At 37.3% G+C, this 17,178-nt stretch overlaps 1 pseudogene; it reads left to right on the top strand.

Moving 5' to 3' along the window:
* Positions 1-17,178, top strand: part of LOC107549710 (centrosomal protein of 85 kDa-like) — a 68,736-nt pseudogene that overhangs the window by 24,374 nt on the left and 27,184 nt on the right.

The following is a 17,178-nucleotide window of genomic DNA, read 5'->3' as shown; positions in this document are numbered from 1 at the left end:
ACTAGGGGTCTGTTGAGACAGTTCCTTCAGCACATACAAAGAGAAACGTGTGGTAGCCCCTGTGTGACAGGCCAAGACTAGTATGATTCTAGGCTCTTGGTCGTATTCCCTTAAAGGAATCTATTCCTGATTCCAAGCCTTGAGCTCTACCCCGGGCCCAGGAGTCTGGCCCTAACAGGTAAGTATTTTGGGGTATGTAACCTAGGCCTTTGTTCCTTATGACTAACTAGTTGACTAATTGTTCAGACATAGCAGCATACAGACTAATTGATTTTCAGCATCCCCAATCATGGATGTGGAAGCAGGACTTTTGTTTACTTTTGCCGCATTGAAACATGAGTCATATCGCCACCCTCAGAAAACAGAATGAAATCCAGTGATGCTTTGCAAAAAGGATAATCCTCTTGCCTTAAAGGAACCAGATAAGAGCTTTCAGTACTTCAAACACTACAAGATGTAGTCCTGTGGAAAAACCTCCCCGCTGAGACTGGGTAATTTCTCTAATTATGTACTAAGGGCCAGGCTCACAAAAGTAGGTTAGCACCTCTTACCGACAACTGTAGCACATATAGTTTTTGACTTTGTGGAAAGATCACCAGTGTATTTTTATGGGATTACAATTCTGCCACAATTCTGCGCGCGAAAGATTATATTTTGAGCGCTCAAAAGTGCGTTTTGCACGTGCGCGAACTGAGTTTTGTGGAGAAAATGTTTGATTTTAGCAAGTTAAAATTATCCATAATTACATAATCATATGAAACTTCGCCTGTAGTCCCAGAGACCACGCATACAGAACGATTCATGTTCAGTTCACTGAATCTGGTGCTTCACTAGAGGAAGGAAACTATTTGGGCTTAAGTGACTCGTTCCACATATCTGGAACCAAGATTTGCTTGACTTTTCCATAGAAAAAGGGAAAGGGAAGATCAGGTCTCAATTATTTTATGTAATGTTGTTTTGCTGATTTTGGCTTCCCCAAGTCACATTTCACACTGTTAGACTCAGCATTTGTGGTTGTTGTTACTCAAGGCTGCAAGATACAGCAGACAGTTAGTTGTGTAGTCAACATAGTTGGATTTGAGCGCATTAATATGATTAAAAAATATATTTCTGCTTAATTTTCACTACCGTTCAAAAGTTTGAGATTATGCTCACCGTGGCTATTTTATTTAATCAGAAATACAGTAATATGTTATTACAATTTAAAATAACTGTTTTCTATTTAAATATATTTTAAAATGTAATTTATTCTTGTGATGCAAAGCTGAATTTTCAGCATCATTACTCCAGTCTTCAGTGCCACACGATCCTTCAGAAATCATTCTAATATGCTAATTTGATATTGATTTTTGATAAATAGAAAGTTAAAACAGCAACATTGTAACATTTATAAATGTCTTTACTGTATGCTGTACTTACTTTTGATCATTTTAATGCATCCTTGCTGAATAAAAATACTAATTACCTTAAAAAAAATTATCTGACTCCAAACGTTTGAACTGTAGTGTAAAATATCTGTTTTTAGACCAGTGTTTTAATAACGAATTTTAAGCTTTTTTTTGCCCTTTGCAATTTGTAGCTCTTTAATTGATTTGATTGAGTTTATTTGATGAAAGACCTTGGATGTAGAAAATGAGAGCAACTTCTCTAGCAATGAATGAGGTCAGCAGCTAATCCTCTCTCATCTCAACACCAGACTGGTTTATTCTCATCCGGACAGGGCTATTTTACCATTTTATCCCAAACTGTTTCATATGTTTTCTGGCACAGCTTAGCCATAAAGGGACCTTCCTTTATATTGACCTCCTTTCATCTGTTTGGGAATCACATGTAAGCCATTACGACTGTGATGATGGCCCTTTTGTGGTGAATGTGATCCTGTGCGTTAGGTCTCTGTTATTGTGCTCCCTGAGGGCTGGAACGTCTGTCATCAGGCTCCAGCTGCAGTGCGCTTTAGTGTGAGGTCTGGAGTGCTGTTTGTGTGAAAGCCATCACAAAGAACTGTATGATAGTTGATCTTTACTTTGCAGGTCTGGCCAATGAAAACTGGACAATTTTGAGGCGGAAAAGAAAAAAGAAACAGATGAGGGACAGATCTTTGCATATTTAGATATATCAAGTTGTTCGACCCGATATCAAAGGCATATTAGAGAAAAAATAATGCAGGTTTGCTTGCGTTAGTTTCTTCTTTTTTTACATGCTTGCAGTAGTTTCTTAATTGCTACCTAATACTATAATCTTGTGAAATCGTTCTTTTGTCATCTGCAGCGTTTTTCATGTGAAGGTCAAAGTGCGGCATGATGCTTGTGTTGAGAGGTACGTTAAAGCCCTGACGTCATGTGAAAGGGCCTTTAATTTTTCTCTTTTTCTCAGTTTATCAAATTTTCTTGTTTGTTGGTAGAGGAAAAGCTTAAATGCCAGCCTTTTTAGTGTGCTTTTATGTAGTAATCGATCAATTGAACAGTTTTATTGTGAACAGTTGATATTTAAAAAACTGAAATATCATGTTTTTTTTCTTAATGTGTACTTAATATAAGTGTAATTTTATCACTGTTACCCTGCTGTTGGCATATTTATATCCAGACATTATAGTCATAATAATTTAGTTTTAAATGAATGAAAAGGTAATGATAATTTAGTTTTAAATGATTCATTTAAAACTAAATTATTAATACTTTTTATTAATTTCAAAATAAATATTTTGATTTAAAAAATAACTATAATTTGCATTTAAGTTAATAAAATTAATACTATATAAAAATAAAAAGTACTATTTGTTATTGAACTATTGTTAATTTGTATTCATTTAAAATAAATTATTTTTATTTATACATTAACGGTAATGTATTTTAAAATAATAATAATACATATATTTTTTATTAATTTTAATTTAAATGTATTAATTAATTAGCTTTTTTTAGATGTCTCTGTGTTAACCTCATTAACATCCAAAGACAACCTTTGTCTTAATGAAATCTACTTCAAAAACAACCTTTAATTTGCTTGCCTCTCTTGTCCTGACATTTTCCTCACCCCGTCCAGTAAGGGCCGTCCCAGTCTGCATGGCCTCGAACTCATGAATGAAATAAGACACACTTTGCAAGGAGAGAGGGTATGAAAGAACATGTATGATGAATGAGAAACCACTTGCTAGTACTATATTACGTACTTTATCTCGAAGGAATGAGGTAAACGAATTACACTGGAGCAGGATGTAGCCCAGTTAGTGGGGCCTCACAGACTTATGTCTACTGGATATGGATATAGATCAATATGCATGCAGCCATAATGCTGCCTTTGCTTTAAAACAAGCTGCTGATGGAAGGATGTGAAAAACCACACAGGAAGGGATTGTATCATTGATGCTTTAGCGAGGAAGAGATTTATTGCTTCACCATGGAAATGAAAGACCTGGATCATGAGCATGAGCTGTCATTTATGTTGTTTTATAAATGTGTTTATATATGATTTATATAATCCCCTCCCACCAAATTGTTTTATTTTTTCCTTAATTGTAATTTTTCTGGATTTTTTCCCTTTCTCATTTAAATTTTTCTAGATTCCTTTTTAATTGTTAAAATTAAGAAATGTAATCAAAAAAGCATGTCTAAATAATTGAAATCATGAAACGTATACAATTTAACAGCAATTTATTAAAAGTTGAACAAAAATGATTTTAGAGACCTATGTGATCCATTTTGTTTTTCCATATTCTTTTTTTATATTTCCGAAATTCCATCTTACAATGATTCTCTTTTAAATATGGTTTCATTAAATGTTTTAAATCAGAAAGCATGTCTAATCAATTGAATTCATGAATTAACAATTTGATAATTTATTGCAATTTTTACAATTACAGGGTGTTATGAGATGTTTTTTTGTTTTGTTTTTTGAAATTCTGTGTAGTCTGTCTTTATTCATAGTCCTATTTTTAAAGGATTTTTAGTATTATTATTTTGAAAAAGTACATTCTGCTGTACAATTGTTATATATTTGCATCAAAATTTCTTCAAATGTCCGTATCGTAATTTTATTTACGTTAATAGTTATATATCCCTACGTTTGATTTCTTCATCCAATATTTACCAAATTCCTTGACATTTTATATTATACTGTAAACTCCATTTTCATTCCACATTGCGGAAATCATAGCAGCCATACAATGCAGTAGTTTATGAGTGACTTTGCACAACTCACATTTCTTTTTCATAACAAGATCAAGTGGCATGTTAGCACTCCACGTTCCCTCGAGTACGTACAAATACATGCACACAGTCACCTTGTAATGGCTCAGCATTTCTGTTCCCAAAGCTGATAATTAGCCTCACCAGTTTGAAAACACACTCTGCATCATTCTCGGTCCTCATTAAAGCTCTGCTGAGGCCTGTGTTTTTTCAGCTTAGAGTTGAACTGCTGTGCTCCTCCTGGTCTAACCATGTTTACTGCACTGTGTTGAATTAATACTAATGGCTAGGGGAGATTACACACTGCCATCTGTCTGTCTGCTCACTAACACCATCAACAACATTACCAAGCTAGCACACAGTCTCCAGTTACTTTTAGTGTATAGAAAAGGATGAATGAGCTGGCAGTGTGAATATTCTGATAAATATCTCCTTTCGTGTTCCATGGAAGAAAGAAGCTTGAGGGAGAGTAAATGATGACTGAATTTTCCGTTTTGGATGAACTACCACTTTAAATAGTATAGATCGATTCTAGATCTGGAGGGGTTTCTGACAGTAATTGGCTGTCTGGAGCGGTTGAGCTCAGATGACATGTAGCGTTATTGCTGCGCTGTGCTGCTCGTGTTTCTGGAGGCTTGACCGTGACCTCGTCTCGGAGTGGTTACATCAACTCTCGCGTGCCACTGTGGAATTCTGAGCAGCTGGTGATGCAACAGCAAGCCGGAAATACTGACTGCTGACAGAACTGACATGGCAGGAAGAGTTTTCTAGAGCTAGCTATCGGTCTATCTATCTATCTATCTATCTATCTATCTATCTATCTATCTATCTATCTATCTATCTATCTATCTATCTATCGTTGTATCTATCGTTGTATCCATCTATCGTTCTATCTATCGTTGTATCCATCTATCCATCTATCGTTGTATCCATCTATCGTTGTATCTATAGTTCTATCTATCGTTGTATCTATCGTTGTATCTATCGTATCTATCGTTCTATCTATCGTTGTATCTATCGTTGTATCCATCTATCGTTGTATCTATAGTTCTATCTATCGTTGTATCTATAGTTGTATCTATTGTTGTATCTATCGTTCTATCTATCGTTGTATCCATCTATCGTTGTATCTATCGTTGTATCTATCGTTCTATCTGTCGTTGTATCTATCGTTCTATCTATAGTTGTATCCATCTATCGTTCTATCTATAGTTCTATCTATCGTTGTATCTATCGTTGTATCCATCTATCGTTGTATCTATCGTTGTATCTATCGTTCTATCTATCGTTGTATCTATCGTTCTATCTATAGTTGTATCCATCTATCGTTCTATCTATCGTTGTATCTATCGTTGTATCTATCGTTGTATCCATCTATCGTTGTATCTATAGTTCTATCTATCGTTGTATCTATCGTTGTATTTATCGTTGTATCTATAGTTGTATCTATAGTTGTATCCATCTATAGTTCTATCTATCGTTGTATCTATCGTTCTATCTATCGTTCTATCTATAGTTCTATATCATTGTAGCTATCGTTGTATCTATAGTTCTATCTAACGTTCTCTAGTTCTATCTATGGTTCTATCTAACGTTCTCTAGTTCTATCCATTGTTCTATCTATCCATTTTTCTATCTATCTATCGTTGTATCTACCTTTCTATAGTTCTTCTATCTATCTATTGTTTTATCTAGTGTTGTATCTATAGTTCTATAGTTCTATCGTTGTATCTATCCATTGTTCTATCTTGCGTTCTATCATTCTATCTATCGTTGTATCTATAGTTCGATCTATCGTTCTCTAGTTATATCTATTTATTGTTCTATCCATTGTTCTATCTGTCTATCGTTGTATCTATCTATTGTTCTATCTTGCGTTTTATCATTCTATCTGTCATTGTATCTATAGTTCTGTCTATCGTTCTCTAGTTATATCTATTTATTGTTCTATCCATTGTTCTATCTGTCTATCGTTGTATCTATCTATTGTTCTATCTTGCGTTTTATCATTCTATCTGTCATTGTATCTATAGTTCTGTCTATCGTTCTCTAGTTATATCTATTTATTGTTCTATCCATTGTTCTATCTGTCTATCGTTGTATCTATCTATTGTTCTATCTTGCGTTTTATCATTCTATCTGTCATTGTATCTATAGTTCTGTCTATCGTTCTCTAGTTATATCTATTTATTGTTCTATCCATTGTTCTATCTATCTATCTATCATTTTATCTATCGTTCTATTATTCTATATATCTATCATTGTATCTATCTATTGTTTTATCTGGCGTTGTATCTATCGTTCTATAGTTCTACTTGTCTATCTATTGTTCTATCGTTGTATCTATCTATCGTTCTATCTGATGGGAATCTGTGAAGTGTTCCAGCCAGTCACCTGTGATTGTCATGTGACTAATTTATCTACATTAATGATGTCACCTAGGTTGTACAGTGCCCATATATGTTGTGAACAAGTCATAATCACTGTGTCTGATTTAAACTTGCCATTTTTGTCTCCATATTGCTGTCAACAGAAACCATCACTGATTCAAGAAGCACCCATCATGTCATTTATTTTTAATATGCCTAATCTTTTATTAGACGTGCCTTGGCCCGGGGCCCTTACCAGAATGGCCCTAGAGTTCCATGTTGGTCCCCAGCAACCGTCTTTTTGGCGCCAGGCTAATGGTGATAGACATGCCAGTGAAACCTAAGAGCAGTTGCTAAATATGTGCTAATGTGGTAAGACCATCAAGTCCACAAGCAGGCGGCACACGCTTGACGACTGACGTCAGCGTGTGTTGTGATACTCTAGATATGGAGTACTCACATGTACGCTTACTCATAACCATGTGCAATTGCTCATTAATTAATGTTGAGCGTACATGACCATTACGAGCAACAGCACCATTAACGTAGTGTAAAAGTGGACCATATGACTCATGTGCTATATTTCAAATCTTCTGAAGAGTTATGGCTGCTTTGTATGATGTGTACAGAACAAAATTTAACCTGCTTTTGATATTTTTTTCTCTTCCAGTGAACTGTGAAACCGAATAATTGACTCATTGAGTTAAACTCGAGAACCAGATCAGCCAGAATCAAATGAATCATTTATGAACAAAATCAACTGATTTGTTGAATCAAAGTTTTCATTTGAAGTTTCACTTCAAACCAATGATTCGTTAATGACCACAATTTTTAATTCATCACAGTATTCTCCAGTGGAGAATATGAGAAACATGTTCAGTAGAGGAATCCTGTGAAAAACTCAGTGATCTTGTTCTCATTGATCTGTCATGATGTTTTTCATTTGTTTTTGTTTCACAGCTCAAAGTCGATTTTATGCTGTTCCGTAACAATTCTGAGAACGTTCGCTTTTAGCAAGCACTAAATAAAAATAAACACAGCTGTATTCCAGCTGTGAGGAGTTGATTGACTTGCTGAGAGGGCGGCTGCAATAACAGAACTTCCTGCTTACTCTGGGTCAGGGAGATGATTTAGCTTGAAGACATGTTTTTGACACAGATTGCAGATGTTTTCTGACAGTGTCCATGTGGACATCATGCTAATCGATGTCATTGAGGAGGATGCTGGTGGTGGAGAGCTGTTGTGATGTGACGCTTGTGGCATAAGGGTGTTAAAACGCTGTGTCTGTGGCATTTCACATTGGTAAGTCAAGAACCTTTGACTCTGTTAGCGTAGCCACAGAAGCAAACCTTGTGCAAATGAGTCTATCTATCTATCTATGGATGGACCGATGAAAAAATACTTTAGCGGAAATACAGATAGATAGGCTGATGGATGGATGGAATGACAGACTCATTCATCCATCCATCTATCTATCTGTCCATCTGTCCGTCCATCCATCCATCCATCCATCTGTATTTCCGCTAAAGTATTTTTCCATCTGTCCATCCATCTTTTATTATACCACTTTTTCTTCCTCTTCTATTCCTATGCAGGTGGTATTGCAAGAAAAAAAAGTTTTTGATTTATAAATGGCTTGATCTCAGTAGGAGGGAGATCTTTGTAGTTTTTATCCATCCATCCATCCTTCCATCCATTTTTCCTCTGAAGTATCCATCCATCCATTTATCATTATACCACATTTTAGATTTTTGAGAGAAATCTGTCACAAATCAGGTAAGAAAACGTAGAAAATGCAGTCGACATTGCAAGACATTTTTTTTTTGATGATTTATAAATGGCTTGATCTCAGTAGGAGGAAGAGCTTTGTAGTTTTCGGTGGCCCACATTTCAGAATCTCACAGGTACAAACACACACACACACACACAGCACTGCATTTATCACAGAGCGTCTGACAGAAACATGGCAAGAAACCCAAATCACACGAAAGTGCACAGACTATGTTCATTGACCTAAACACATCGATTCAGCCCTATAGGGAGACGTCGACCAATCATAGATCAGCCCACCTTGATTCTTCCTCACCTCTGCTATCATGCGCTTCAACACCAAATTGATTTCACTTCAAATCTTTTGAATCTGACCCTGATCTGTACCATGCTAATCAATTTGTACAGACTGATCTCAAACCTGGTTGTCACATTTATTCAGCCCTGATAAATAGCAGACGCTCATCGGTGGGTTGTCCCCCCCCCCCCTGCTGGGAATTCTGGGACTGGAGCACCCGTAGCCCAAGGCTTCAGCAGTTCTGGTTTGCTCTGCCTCTCTCTCCTCCACCCCAGTGTAAGTTAGAACCAGATGAGGTTATTCTGGGCAGCTTAATCCAGCCTCTCTGGTATGACCCGTCCGTCCCATTTTACGACACGACACTCCAAATATAAGGAGGTTTAGAGACCACTTGACTGTATAAGGATAGAGAGTGAACATGTTGTATGGTAAAATGATTTTGTTATGATGAAAACGGCAGGTTTTCTATGGAAGCCTTATTCCGCCACTGAATAAAAAATAAAAAAAGGTTATTATATAAACTCACAATTCACTTTTTTTCTCAGAATTGTGAGATATAAACTCACAATTCACTTTTTTTCTCAGAATTGCATGGTCACAATTCTGACTTTTTTTCTCGCAATTGCGAGTTTATATCTCACAATTCGGACTTTTCTTCTCACAATTCGGACTTTTTTTTTACTCACAACTGCGTGTTAAAGTCAGAATTGCAAGATATAAACTCGCAATTCTGAGAAAAAAAGTCAGAATTGTGAGATAAAATGTTGCAATAACCTTTTTTACTCACAACTGCGTGTTAAAGTCAGAATTGCAAGATATAAACTCGAATTCTGAGAAAAAAAGTCAGAATTGTGAGATAAAATGTTGCAATAACCTTTTTATATTTTTTATTCAGTGGCGGAAACGGGCTTCCATGGGTTTTCAGTATGAAATCATAGTGTGTGCATAAAATAGTTCATTATGTCAGGTTTATGTTGTATGTCTTCCATTTTAAAGAGCTGTATGTGTGTTTTCCACATATCCCCTCAAGTCGTAAAGGTGAACAAACGTTTTACGCCTTTTCAGCAGACAATGTAAGAAACTGCATTTGTTTATTTGCATTTGGTGCTGTATAAACTAGAAACATTTCTTAGCTGTACTCTTGCAGTTTGTCACGGTTTCATATCGGAGTAAAAATACACTGCACGAGTATTTTCACTTCTTGCTTTTTGTTTCACTTTACCTTTCCTACAGTAAGAGATGGTGAAGAAATTATGAAACCATGCCATAAAATGAACATTTTTCATGGTCTTCGCTTGTTCATTTACATTGCATTTTGAAGGCTCAACAAAGACCGAAGATTTGGCTCAAGTTTAGAATGCCTTGAAATCCCCATTTACACCTGATATCAACATCCATCTCAGGTGACCTTTGTGATCCAGTAGTCAGAAACACAAGTTGATCGCGTTGCATTGTAATCAAAACGTGGTTGTTGCACTGGAAGCAAAAGCGAGAGTAGTCTTGTCAGTCTGGAAAACCAGATAATTCCCTGTGATTTGTTTCGCAGTATACTGTATGAGTGTACAGTGCATGCACATTTGCAAGAGCAGCGTCTCTTCTGTGGAATGTGCCGTCTCAGTTCTCCTCGGGGTCCAGCTGGTCTTCTGTTGGGCAGACGCTCATGTGCCAACAAAGAGCCACATTGTGCAGACCTGTGTAAAGATGAGCGCCAGTTTACTTTAGCATAAGAAGTTAGTCAAGAAAGTTGATTTGTTTTCAAATTGATATCTAGAGATCAGTATTCCCTGATATGATCACTGAAAGCCTGTCAGGGGTCTCTAATAGGACTTTGTGAATTACTGGACAATTTCTAAGAAAATAAAAAAAAATAAACTATTCGCTTCCACTCTTCCTAATGAGACTTCTCTTTTCATTTGACTGTGAGAAGCATTTGTCTCTGATTCACAGTATGTTCAGTTTTTATCCACATTACTGCTTGATTTAACATTTTATTTAAAAAAAAAAGAATAATAATTTCACTCATTCCAGCCCTCATAAGAGTAATATCCAGCCTTTATAACACTAATATTTTATTTTATAGTTTTGTTATTTTATTTTATATAATGTGTAGTTAATTTCTAGTGGATGTTTTGTAAAGCTTGTTTGAGTTAGTAACAGAAAGGGAGGTGGATCTTGCTGAATGGTCAATAAATAAAGTCCACACTCAGTTGAGGGTGATCTTTTTCATCCATAACAAGCCAGCTACCTGTTTTCATACTGACAGCAAAGCAACGACACCCAGAATGGGTTTACATTCAAATTAATGTTCTGTTTTCTAGTAACACCTGATGCTAGCAGGAGAATCAACATTGTTAGTTAAGCTTAAAATGTCTAAATTTAGTCTCTCTTTCTGTCCGTCTCCAGACCACTCCAGCTCCAGCGGCACATTGTCCTTCCAGCCTCTGCGCTCACAAGGTCCCATCCCCACGGCCCACGTCATGCCATCTCCGTCCAGCTCCAAACTCAGTGTGCCCTCTGCCCCCACCAGCCCCTGGAGCAGCTGCCAGCTCCCTTCTCCCCTCGACAGCCCCCTGGACATGAAAGACCCTCGGCCGGTGCGCCGCTGGTCCTCCCTCACCCGTCTTACCGGCCAGGAAAAGTCCACCCCTTCCGGGAGACCGTCGTATGGCACGGATCCGCACGGATCCCTGGATCGAGGTGTGCTCTACGGCTACCGACAGGACCCTCTTTATTCAAACGGCTTTCTCTCTGAGAGCCTGCACAAACTTTCCACCAACTCTGACTTTACTAAGTACGACCTGGGCAGCAGTAACACCCTGGGTAAAACGGACTCGTCTTGCTCCTCTCCGCTCAAGCCCAGCACGTTAGACCTCACCTATAGTGCCTTACCAGAGAGCAAGACGCCCACTATGGGCCTGGCCGGGCCCGGACAGAGAGGTCCCACACTCAGGCACCAGACCGTGGGAGGGTCGCCCATCCAGCCGGCCGTAAGGACTCAGATGTGGCTGAGCGAGCAAATGGAGTACCGGCCGGGACCAGAGGGATGTGGCTCGTGGCAGCAGGAACAGCAGCAGCGAGAGCGACTACGACAGGAAGCAGAACTCCCACAGGTCCGTTTGCAATTGCTTTGACAGGAAATGCAAAGATGGAAAAATGCTGAATTGTTTTTACCGAACAAATGAAGAAATGTCTTGTAAAAGTAGGTTTACAGCGCCCTCTGCTGGAGAGACAAGGTAAGAGCGAATTATCCTTCTGTTTACAGCAGAAGCCACAGAAAAAATGTGTCAGGGCTTGCCCAAGTAAATTAGCTTCATTTATCAGATCATGTCTTTTTTCAAATACCACAACAATTTGTGTTTAAGGGATGTTCCAGATTACATCCACACCAGTGTTATTTTAGTAATAATTATATACTATTATAGCATTTATTAATTATTTGTTAATTATTACTGCACATTCAATTTTTAGTTTTTAATTAAATTTTTATTTTTTTGCTTACTTTTGTCATTTTTATCTTTTTTTCATTATATATATATTTAATATTTTGATTTAGCTTTCATTTTATTTTAGTTTATTCAAACTTATTTTATTATTCACACTTCATTTCAGCTAGTTGCCAAGGCAACATTTCTAATTACATTTTTAAGTTTTTCATCTAATATTTATATTTTATTTTATTTCAGCTTTATTTCAATATGGCTCATCCCTTAGTTTGTAAAAATAAACACTTACACTTTCAATGGATGTCAACTGGGCAGCCAGTGCACCAGAATAAGCATAAAAATCCACACAGTTTCAAAATATATTGAGAGGACTTAAACATTATCTGTGAATATGAGGCTAGTGTGATAAAATCGCTAATGAACCTTGTTCAGGCTAAACAACAACAAAATATATATAAGGTCAAATCTCTAACATTTTCACACCTCCTAACATTTTCATTAAAAAAAAAAATGTACATTTAGAATAATGAATTTAAAGTGACCTTAGGTTCATTTTGATTTCATGTTGATTGTGGTGGTCTTTGACGAGTGTCTGTTTTTAGTAATAAAGACCCAGTGTTTGTTCCAAATGGACTCTGCAGGACTTGAATATTTGCTGATATCTTTGATATTCCCTGCTTGAGACTCGAAATGTCTTATTCAGCTCACAAAGATACACAAAAACATATTGTTATCAGTGCAAGTGTTTTATTTGCAGTGCTTGCTTTACTTGTCCAAGTGTCTGCACTGCTCAGCAATTCCTTCCCATTTATGAGTATTATTTCATAAATATATTCACACAGATATTAACAACAACACAGCGATTGTATAAATAATATATAAAGATGACATTTTTTTGGATTATATTATAGGCAAACCAGTGCATATTCTTATTAAAATGATAACTGTGTCAATTATGAGATACGTATTATAAGGAATGCATATCTAAAGCTTTTATTGCAGGAAAAAATGCATGTTGTATTTGTAAGTATAGTGTCAGTGGTGTTGTGTGATTTGAAAGCTCACCGATATTTTCCACTGTACTTCATTTAACTATGTACTTGAATCCAAACCTGCTGTTCACAGAAAAAGAATCTCATTTTGAGGTTATGGGATTGTGTTGTTGTTTTTGAGCGCAGTAAGAGGCAGCAAACACTAGAGAGCGCAGTGAGATTGTAAGCAAAGCATGCATCTACTTCCTGTCACTGTTTTAAAGCCTCAGTTTATTTTGCACAAAAAAATATAGCAGCATTTTTGATCCGTTATCAGGTTTTTAATTTTTTATGTTTTATTGATTTATTATTATTAATAATGTTTTTTTAAATTTTTGTAGTATTTACCTTACTCCTCCATTAAGCTCTAGCAAAGCGTGTATTGTAGGTTAAAGGGTGTTGTAACTGATTTTTTTTTTTAACACCAGACTTTCAAAACATCTGATTCAAATGAGTGAAATATGTGTCCTCCTGAGAAATAGTCAGAGGAACCGCCTACATCAGAAAACTAGCCAATCAGAAGCATTCTCTGCCTGTCAGTCATTTTGCACAGGTCTGTCTGGTGTGTAGTTGAAGTTGGAAAAATTATAGAAGTCAGTCTAATGTCATGTAAGGCATCTCTAAAATGGTTTTGGAGGTAGAGAAAGTGGGAGTCTCTGAAACATACGTCCCTCTTATACCCATTATTCTTGTTTCTGGCCATTTTCGCATCACATGAGCCTGACCAGAATGAGCATGAGCAGTAGAGCCACTACAATAAGCAGGAAGTTGAGCAGCAGGTTTAGTCCTCGGTTATTGATCATATCCATATTGATGGGATGGAGATTTGCAGGGTTGTTCGGGTTCAGCTGTGGCGTCGTGTAGCCCGAGTGTGTTCGGCCCCAAGTGGAGGTGGTTCTTGTTTGCCAAGTTAAAGGAGGATGAGCAGGTTACATCTCGCTGGTCTCTCACATGCCGTGGAAGGAGCTAAACATGATTGACAGACTGACATGAGCTTTGCTGACAAGACAGAGTCATATAAACAACAACAATAACTGGTTCTCATGGGTGTTCGGTCTCATTGACAAGTAAACCAGCTTAATACTGGTTTTGATTGTTTAACTGAATTAGTACAGTGGGAGTATCAGTCAAAACAGAAACTGCACACTTTTTATTGCACACAAGTGATCGATTTTATTGAGCAAGTGTTTTTCAGTTTGGCACAGTGTGGAACAGAAGATGGAGCTCAGTCAAAATCCCTCAGGTGGCATGCAGTGATGGGATGGTGACAGACACACAGAGAGACACTTGCATGCAGCATAAGTTGACAGTGAAGGCTGGTCAGTTCTTCAAATCCCCAGAAAATGGAGCTGTTTAACTAATTTCTAATAAATTGTGCTGTACACTAATGTCCAAAAGTTTGGGGCCGGTAAGATTTAAAGTCTCTAATGCTCACATAGGTTGCATTCATTTGTTCAAAAATACAGTAAAAAGTCATATTAATTTAAAAAAACTTTTCTTTTTTCATATATTTTGAATTTTCAGCATCATAACTCCAGTCTTCAGTGTCACATGATCCTTCAGAAATCATTCTAATATGCCGAGTCGGTGCTCAACGGCTGTGCTTTAAAAGGTCAGTGGTCAAAATTGAAATGGTTTGAATGGTGCACACTGTGCCTGACACTTTATAGCATTCAGTGCATTTGCCAACTTTGATGCAAGTCAAATTAAATGGCTTTTAGTCTCAAATGGAGCATTTCTATGCCCTGAATAGTTTCAGTTTCTGATGTGTCACCTAAGGCAGATGCTTGACAGGTTCCTTAAAATTAAAACCCCAGGGGTCTCGGCTCCTCTGGATTCTTCTTTCAGAGTGGATTTTGCAGTCTTACTCTTGCTTTTACACCCAAAGATGCACTTGTACAAAGCCTTGGTCTATCATACTTCGAACGCAACGTCATTAACTTATTATTATTATTGAACGCTTGCAAGATGAGACTTCAGCAGCACCTATTGTGTCTTTATGTAACCGTCTTTGCGGTGTAGGAGTGAGCTTATTTCTTTTCATTATCCTGTCTTGGCTTTAAGGAAAATAAAAAGAGGTGGCTTCAGAAAGACGTTTTATATTAGTGGTTTTACCTGTGTACAAAACAGCCTAAATCAGGATTTACCACTTCGCCTCTGAAAGATTAGATGAAGCCCTGTTTTCGGCTGGCCTTGATTATAAATCGTTGCGTATTAGTGAGGCTCTCGTCTTAGACGAGCTTATCTCGCTCTTTCAGACTGCTGCTCATTCCTGTCTCCTCAAATCTGTAGGGAGTTCTGTCTTACAGATGCATTCGGCAGCATCGTCTCCTGAGTAACAGTATAACCTACACTTCCCCACCGCTTGCTTTCATAGTGTTACTTATGTCCAGCTGACCGGTGTCACTGAAGAAAGTCGTTAAGTGTACGAGTGACTGACAGTGAAGCCTGAAGTGGAGCAGTCCATATGTCAGGCTGCACATGACATAGTGGAGATAAACGTGCTGCTGGTGACGACGGGCTTTGGAGAGACGTTTGTCAACACCACAGGGCAGCAGCATTCCAGCACCCTAGTTACCTAGCCAGGAGTCACCACTGGGAATGATAAGATCATTAACAATCTCCTTAGGAGGGTATCGAGCAGGTCATATATTTAAGAGACCCTTCCTCATATGGCTATTCTGAGCAGATTTGTATCAACTCTCTCAAGTCATCGTTTGGCAGAGAAACAGCAACACATCTGCACTGAAATGCACAGAGAGAGCCAAGAAAGTTGCAAAAAAAATAATAAAACAAGCGGAGCAAAAATAAGATGAAATCGCACCAAAGAAGGAAATCATCTGAAAGGCTGGCTGGGAGATTTCCCAAGCCTGTGCATGTTTATGTGCATGTTTTTTTTACCCTCTGCTGTATAAATAAGTCGAAGTGAGGCTGAGCAAGTGCACTCAGTTGGCCTCAATGCTGAACTTTCCATGATGACATTGCAGAGCAATGCAGTGGGGTTTTTTGTGGCTTGGTGACGCCTCTGAGGGCATGACTCTTAACAGGTAGGACAGTGCCTGTTGAACTGGCTTTAGGACAGACATTATTAGCCTTGCACACTAGGGCTGTGCTGATACAGTCACATATTGATATTTAATTTTTTTTGTCACATTATTGATTTTTCAGATATAGTATTGATATAATTTGTTACAGTTCAGAAATATAATGTCTTACAGTTCAGTGAAGATGAAGCAGGTCATCTAAAAAAAGTGGAAACTTTGAAACTAGTGTTTTAGAGATGCAATACTGGACGAAATAGAAGCAAATCAGTTTGGAACTCATCCAGATTCATTCTATCACTGAGAGAATTTCCCATTTACTGCAGTTTCATTTGCAGTACAGTTGTGAAATTTTGATGTGTTCTTTAAATTGTCTTATACTTATACTGTAAAAAAAATCCACCTCTTTCAACTTAAAAACTTCAGTTGCTGCCTTCATAGCTGATAATATAATCAACTTGGTTGTGCAAGTCATTTAAATGGCATCATCAACTTAAATTGCATTAAACAGGCTTAAAAAAACACGCTGAATTTCATATAACTTATAAAAATGATTAATGATTTTTTTAAAGTTTGTATATTTTGTTTAATAATAGATAGCAGTATTATATATATATACAACATGTGTTCTAAATGACCGGTTTCATTGAGGAGATCGTCTATGAGACCTATATCCTAACAGACTATAAACATCTTCAATCTGTGGTTTAAGAGCATCCTCAGAAGCTCTGTGAACTTTCTTGCATTTTTGAGCTTTTTTCCCCATTGTTTGAGTTCTATTTTGAGATAAAGACATCCCAAAGTTCTTTTCCTTTTAAGGAGCTGTTGAGTAGTCAGGGAAGCCCTAAGAGCTTGAAGAGGACATGAGAAATGGAGAGGGCATTATGATGGTTTCCGATTTCAGTGTAGCCTCCAGCCATTGCCAAACTCTTTTTGGCAAAGTCTGGATGATCGCCACTTGACCGAAACCATGTCAGTGTCTGAAAAGTCTTTAAAATGCACATTAGATGCCGAAGTTTTAGGGTTGTGTTGTTAAAAAATT

The sequence above is a fragment of the Sinocyclocheilus grahami genome, unplaced genomic scaffold (genome assembly GCF_001515645.1).
Source record: "Sinocyclocheilus grahami isolate Dianchi unplaced genomic scaffold, SAMN03320097.WGS_v1.1 scaffold378.1, whole genome shotgun sequence".
NCBI classification, from domain to species: domain Eukaryota; kingdom Metazoa; phylum Chordata; class Actinopteri; order Cypriniformes; family Cyprinidae; genus Sinocyclocheilus; species Sinocyclocheilus grahami.
Note: the sequence above shows the minus strand (reverse complement) of the source record. Positions and strands in the feature narration are given on the sequence as shown.